The following is a 7,645-nucleotide window of genomic DNA, read 5'->3' as shown; positions in this document are numbered from 1 at the left end:
ATAAGCAATCATGAGAGTCCTCTCTATACAATGATATGAAGGATGGTCAAAACACAAAATGAAGTCAGAAAAATGCAATCAGAGACCAAGACAGATGGCAGGAGTCTTTCGCTTTTTATATTAGAAAATTGCTTCATGTTTCCATATCTTGTTCACTTATGTACATACAGCACACACATTCACACATACACATGCACATGCACACTAACACACATGCACACTCACATACAAAGAAGGAGTAACATTATACTGATGGTGGTGGCTTCCTCTCAGTATTCCAGTAGGATAGAAGTTTGGGGTAAAGCATTAGTTAGATATTTTTCTTCTATAAGCTAGTATACTTGGAATCTCTCTCTTCAAAAGGATTTCTTTATTTACTTGTTTACTTATTAATTTCTGTGTTCATGTATGCCTTGTGCATGCAAGGGGTGCCAGAGGCCAGAAGAGGATGCTAGATTCCCTAGAACTGGAGTTCCAATGCAGTTGTGAGTCATGTGGATGCTCTGAACTGAACCTCAGGTCCTCTGCAACAAGACTGAGACCTCTTTTTTTTTTTTTTAAAGGTTTTTTCTTTCTTTCTTTCTTTCTTTCTTTTTTTTAAAGATTTATTTATTTATTGTGTATACAACATGTATGACTGCAGGCCAGAAGAGGGCACCAGATCTCATTACAGATGGTTGTGAGCCACCATGTGGTTGCTGGGAATTGAACTCAGGACCTCTGGAAGAGCAGTCAGTGTTCCTAACCTCTGAGGCATCTCTCCAGCCCTGTCTTTTGTTTTTAAGGCTCTCTAGTGATTAAATTATTTTTTCTTATTTTTGTAGTTTTATTTGTAGAATTACACTTTTTTTCTTTTCTTCTTTCTTTTTTTGTTTGTTTTGTTTTTTGAGACAGGGTTTCTCTGTGTAACAGCCCTGGCCAGCCTGGAACTCACTATACAGACCAGGCTGGCCTTGAATTCATAGAGATTTGCCTGCCTCTGCCTTCTGAATGCTGAGGTTAAAGGTGTGTGCCACTAGGCCTAGCTACTTTGTCCTTTTAAAAAAATTTTTCCCAGAAAATTTTCTGTTCTCCCATTTATGAGGGACATTCCATCATACTCTCAACCCTGGTTGTGACAGTCACATTGGCATGGTCTCTGCTCGTCTAGGACAGCCGGCTTTCCTTTGACTTTTAGTAGGCTTGGTGATGTTGCGTGTTGTGAATGATACACTGTAGATGCTCTGGATGCTACTATGTTCTCCCAAAGAACATGGGTTTTCTTTTTAGCTTACAGTTCATTCGACTGAAATTAAGGGGACATTCTGTCTCCCCTGTGGTGGTAGGTGGCAATTCAGACTTAGCTGGAGGGAGTCTGTGCCCAAGGGCAGTGGGGATGGGGGTGGAGTGCAGGGTGTGGGGTGTGGCTTAAGACTTTCTGCCCTAGCTGGTCAGGGGATTTCGATTTTGATTCCATTACAAGCAATTTTAAACCCCTCATTCATTCATCTAGGTGCACTATGTAGCTCAAGCTGCCCTTGAACTCACAATCACACTGGCTCCTCCTACCTCCTAAGTGCTGGGATTACAGGCATATGCCATCACACTAGGCTTTAAGAAAGTATTTCAAACTCCTCAACTAGCCGTTTTCTTTTCCTTGCTGACAAAGCTAATCTTCAGCATTTATGTAAGAGCTTATTTATTTAATCCTTGCAGCTCTGGAGAAGAAGGTGAGTTATCCCCATTTGAAAGATGAGGAAACGAAGCAAGAGAGCCAGGCAGCCTGCCAAACTCACTGCACATGAGCGGCCTTTAAACTGGCCGCTGTCTGCAGCGCTCTCTCCTTAAGCCTGGCTCTAGGAAGTGGCTGTAAAGAGGGCCAGGTGTCAGGATCAAGGTGGTAGCTAGGAGGAGGAAGTGGAGGAGTCATCTGTGACTTTGAACTTGGCCAGGTCCTCACTAGTCATCCAAACCAGAGATTTATCCCAGGACTGTGTACAGAGTTCTGGCTGGGGGTGGGGGGAGGGGAGAGAGGGAAAGGGATTATTCAACCCAAAGCAGAAACAACAGCATCCATTTCAGTTAGAGAAGAAACAAATGTACCAGGATGTTAGGAGTTGACCACAGCTTTGGGAAAGACAGAGGATCCAGTTACAATAGCCACAGAGTGGGAGACCAGCTGAGGCCCCTCCAGCTTTGGTGGCTTGCATTAGGGTGGGAGGTTATCAGATCTGCCATTCCATGCCTCGCTGGGCTTTGAGGAGCACTTTCCAGGTTGGAAGGTGGGGCTCCAAAGGTGAGAACATTCCCAGACAATAAGGACAGGGAATGTAGTGTTGCCAGGCAGCCCCAGAATCCAGTCAGAATCCGGTTGGGGCAAGGTCCCTGTCACTAAGCCACTAGGCAGGTTCCATGTGACCTATTTGCCATCTAGTAATTTCTCCCAGAAAAGCAAGAAGCCCAGAGCACCTTTGCCCTGGGAGGGTCACCTGCAAGTTTTCCTCACTCTGGGAAACAGAACTGTGGAAGCACACTGTTTTATGGGGCATCAGATTCATTCTGGTTTTTGTTTAACTGTTGCTGTACCTTGAGTGAGATTAAAAACTAATTTTAGAAAAAGATTGCATTTGGAATAAATGTAAGACAGATTCTCTCTCTCTCTCTCTCTCTCTCTCTCTCTCTCTCTCTCTTTCTTTCTGGAGAGTGGGGGGGAGACAGGGTTTCTTCATGTCATTTTGGTGCCTGTCCTGGATCTCACTCTGTAGACCAGGCTGGCCTCGAATTCATAGAGATCCACCTGGCTCTGCTTCCTGAGTGCTGGGATTAAAGGTGAGCACCTAGCTTAAGACAGATTTTCTAATCGAATATATTTTAACTGGTTTATAAAGATATGCTTGTTGAAACTCAGGTTTTCCAATGTCAGTTACCTCTACCTATTGAAATAGATTGGGAGGGCTAACTTTCTTTCCTTGGTTCCTGAGATGGTACACAGGGGTTAGGCCTTGGAAGTTACCTGGCCAACAGGGAGTGTCACAAGAGTGGGTTATGTGCTTTCCTATCGACCTTTGGGTTTTTCACCGAAAGTAGTAGAATGGTGACCAGCCGAAGAGCTGGGCTGGGCCAATGTGCCCTGCCCACACTCCCTAAGCTGCTAATCAGTATGGATGGGAGACGCAGCTCCACGTTGGGGAAGCAGGTTTGTGTTCAGTAAAAGGACTTTACTGAAACCGACAGCTTTGTGAATTTTCTTGGGGCCGTTGCTGAAGATAAAAGTCCTGTGTAGGCCCATTTATGTTTTGTCCACTTGACTCCAGCTCTGGGAAAATGAAGCCAAATCCTTCTCAGGACTTTAGGACTCATGTGTTTTGAGTAGATATAAATATAGAAGTGGGGAGGGGGAGAGCAGTTAATTATTGTGTATGTATTGTTTAAGTCTTCTATATATCTTAATGTACAGTGAAAAAATGTTCACCCCCTTACAAGCTCCTTGTAGGCGAAAGGTCCCAGACATAAATGTGCACATGAGCTGACCTTCCTTCCTCTTTGCATACATAGGCTATATAATACACGCACACACAGACACACACACACACACACACACACACACACAATGTATCTATGTATTTTATTTCCTTTTATATTGCAATTTTTTTGTTTGTTTTGTTTTTCGAGACAGGGTTTCTCTGTGTAGCTTTGTGCCTTTCCTAGAGCTCGCTTTAGAGACCATACTGGCCTGGAACTCACGGAAATCTGCCTGCCTCTGCCTCCCAGTGCTGGGATTAAAGGCGTGGGCCACCACCGCCCGGCTTATATTCCAATTCTTTTGTCGTGATCTGGGGAGGTTCATTTGTTTGTGACAAGATTTCTCTTTGTAGTCCAAAATAACCCTGAATTTGCTATGTAGCCCAGCATGGATTCGAATTTACAGTCCCTCTCCTCCCTCAGCTGCCTCGGAAGCACAGGAATTAAATTGTTACAATTTCTTCTGAGATTGAAACATTCCATCCTACAGGCTAACTCCTTGAACAGGAAGGTAAACAACTCAAATTAGCTTCAGGAAGCCCCTGAAACAGACCAGATTCTCTAGGCCCGCCCTGCCTGAGTTAGCAGTAGACTGAGAGTCGTCTTAGAGGAAGTGAAGCTGAGCTGCACAAAATACTCTCAGACAAACTGAACTTCAAGAAAGACTCTCAGCGGAGAAAAGCTGCAAGAAGCCTGAGACCAGACCTGCTTCTGGAAGAGGCAGACCCGGCTGAGCTGCCTGGAGGGGGTTAGACTCCAATTGAGGTACCTGGAAAGGACACTCTCTAACCTATTTAGCTGCCAGAAGGCTGGGCAGTGTGCTCAAGCTTCCTGCCTAAGGAACTGTCACCCATGCCATGGTGGGCTTTGATGATGCCATTGTCCTTTGAGTCATTTCTGCTCCTGTAAGTGACCCTCACTGATATTCTTCTAAGTAACCCAGTAAACTCATTGGTTCACAAAATTGGATTTCAGTGGTATCCGTACTTTGGTCTGTCATGGGTTCCCCTAACTGGGTTCCCTAACACGTGTTTACATGTTACATCTCTCCCGGAAAAGTTTTGTCATACTACACAAATGTGTGCCACCCATGCCCTGCTGGAAGTTAATATATCTACACAAATGAGCTCCTTTCCCTTTCAAAAAAAATCATTATATATGTCAAATTGAATGTGGTTTAGTATTGATAACTGTGTAGGACTTTCACAAGAGAAAGCTCACACATCAATAAACATGTTTCCTAATCCATCCGTGCATGTATAGGTGTAATAAATATGCATGATAAACAGATCAGAAATCTTTCCATATTCCTCTAGCCTTTTAAAGGTGTGTGTGTGTGTGTGTGTGTGTGTGTGTGTGTGTGTGAGAGAGAGAGAGAGAGAGAGGTGTGGAGGTCAGAGGACACCTTTGCAAGGTCACTTCTCTCCACCTCTACACGGGTTGCTGGGGTTGAACTCAGGCTTGCAGAGCTAAAGCCTTTCCCCGCTGAGCCATCTTACTGATCTTCCTCTAGCTTTTTAATAGCGGCGTAGGCTTTTATTAATCAGCTATTCAGGGCTGTTCAACCAGTCATTGTTTCTAGTTTTTATTTTTTTCCAATTATTAACAGCAGTGCTGGACATGAGGCAGCTGAGGCAGGAGTTTGAGGCCAGCCTAAGCCAAAGAGAGAAACCCTGCTTGAATAACCATAGCAACACTGTGGTCATTATCCTTACCCGTGCCTCTCTGTGTACACCTGGAATTTTATGGGCTTAGATTTCTATGCCTGGAGTTGCTGGGAAAAAGAAGAGTGATACTCTGAAACGGGGTAGTCGTTGGCAAACTGTTCCCCAGCTTGTTCAAGCCGGCTATTAGTACTGCAGATTAAGATGTGTGGTTTTAGTGTATCTCTCATTCACATCATTAGCATTTTAATGATTTTTGTATTTATGTGTATGGTAATGCACCTGTGTGTGCATCTGGAGGCCAGAGGAGGAGTATGGTGTCCTGCTCCATCCCTCTCTGCTTTCCTTATTCCCTTAGACAGGGTCTCTCACTGAACCGGGAGCTAGGCTGGCAGCCCGTAAGCCCCAGGAATCCTCTTATTCCCCTCCTAAACCACAGCCTGGGGTTAGGTGCATGTGACCATGCCCATCTTTTTCCAGGCATTCTGGGGAATTTGAACTCGGGTCTTCATGCTTATACTTCAGGCACTCTTGTGACCTCTGAACTATCTCCCCAGCCCCAGACTTTCAAACATATTTAGAATTCATTTGCATTTTCTGTATCTTTGTTTTGACTTTTGAGATCAGGTCTCACTGCATAGCCCGGGCTGTCCTGGAAGTCACTGAAGGCCAGACTCACCATTCTCCTGCCTCAGCTTCCCAAATGCTGCAACAGCAGGTTTGTGTCACCAGCATTAGCTGTTTTTAAAATAACGTCTGTGTATTCTCATTTTCTTTCTATTGGATTCCCATTCATTCTGATTTGGAAGGTTTTATACATAAACCAATCAACTTTTTATCTTTAGGATAAGGACACCATGTCAACAGCAGAGATTAACATGAGTCAGTATCCATGACTGTGCCCAATGCCTCGTCTGAGAAAACTCACAAAGCGGAGGGGAAAAGAACGCTCTCAAAGCATGGTTTGAACTAGTCTGTTTGGAAGATATGGTCACTGGGAAGCATTCTGAATGCCTGGCAAAACCAGGCAGTCTTCAGTGTGGCATTTTATATTTGTGGAGTAAATTAAGGCAACTTAACATATTTTATAGCATATAAAACTATAAAAATAAAAACACTAGTAAAGTAAGGTGTTTTAAGATATTTTTATAGTTTATAAAACCACAAACATAATAAATACATACTTTACTGTCCAAAAAGTCCAATAGGTCTGAGTACTTAAATTACAGACTTCAAACTATGTTCTTTCCTGCATAGTTGGAAATCCTAAGAAGTATGGTCCTACTTCTTCCTATACACATATAAATATGAATTTAGTGGGTTGTTTTCCTACTTCTTTGTTTGTAGAGATAGGACCTTGGCTGTCCTGGAACTCACTATGTAGACCAGCCTGGCCTTGAGCTCATAGAGATCCACCTGCCTTTGCTTTGTAAGTGCCAAGTATAAAGGTGTGTGCCACCACACCTGGCTTGTCTTTTTTCCCCCTAGTACACAGAGATTGAATTTGGGCCTTATGCATACACGATAAACAAATGCTTTACCATTGAGCCAAGCACCAACCCTTCAATGGTGATTCTAGGCAAGTATTCTCCCACCGAGCCATGCCCCCCCAGCCCCTCACTGGGGGATTCTAGGCAAGTATTCTCCCACCGAGCCATCCCCCAGCCCCTCACTGGGGGATTCTAGGCAGGGGCTCTACCACCGAGCCACACCCCAGACCCTCACTGGGGGATTCTAGGCAGGGGTTCTCCCACCAAGCCATGCCCCTGATCTGCAGTTGTGCTGTATTCAGCCTTCTTTTTACCTTTTCTTTTGAGACAGGATTTCACTCGGTTGTGCCAGAAGGCCTTAGATTTCTCTCTCTCTCTCTCTCTCTCTCTCTCTCTCTCTCTCTCTCTCCCTCCCTCCCTCCCTCCCTCCCTCCCTCCCTCCGCCTGTCCTGGAATTTGCTCTGTAGACCAGGCTGGCCTCGAACTTACAGAGATCCACCTGCCTCTGCCTCCCGAGTGCTGGGATTAAAGGCGTGTGCCACCACTGCCTGGCAGGTCTTAGATTTATAATCCCCATGCCTCTTAACCTTTCCAGTAGCCACTACACCTGGGTTACAAATAGGCACTGATGAATGTTTTCCTACCCGAGGAGAAGTAGCATGCCATCCCGCAACTTGCTCTGTCTACTGAAAGGACAACTGTAAGGAACATTCTAGGCATGGTGACTCTTGAAGTCTGTCTTTGACATCTGTAGACTGACCACGCATTGTCACAGACCCTAGAAGACAGACAATAGCTTTCTTTAGGGGAAAACAGTGAGTGTCAACCAAGGTGCCTGAAATGACATAGTCCACTGTGCATCTCATTTCCCCCACAGCCTCGATGCCACACTTGGAGGACATGTCACTCAGTGTTGGGGTCTTAGACTTAAAAGAGTAGAATCTAATCATAAAATTAAAGGACTTGCATTGAGGCCAGTCACCTTTTATC

This window comes from Onychomys torridus, chromosome 1 (assembly GCF_903995425.1).
Source record: "Onychomys torridus chromosome 1, mOncTor1.1, whole genome shotgun sequence".
NCBI lineage: Eukaryota > Metazoa > Chordata > Mammalia > Rodentia > Cricetidae > Onychomys > Onychomys torridus.
The sequence above is the reverse complement of the archived record's forward strand: the minus strand, read 5'-3'. Positions refer to the sequence as shown.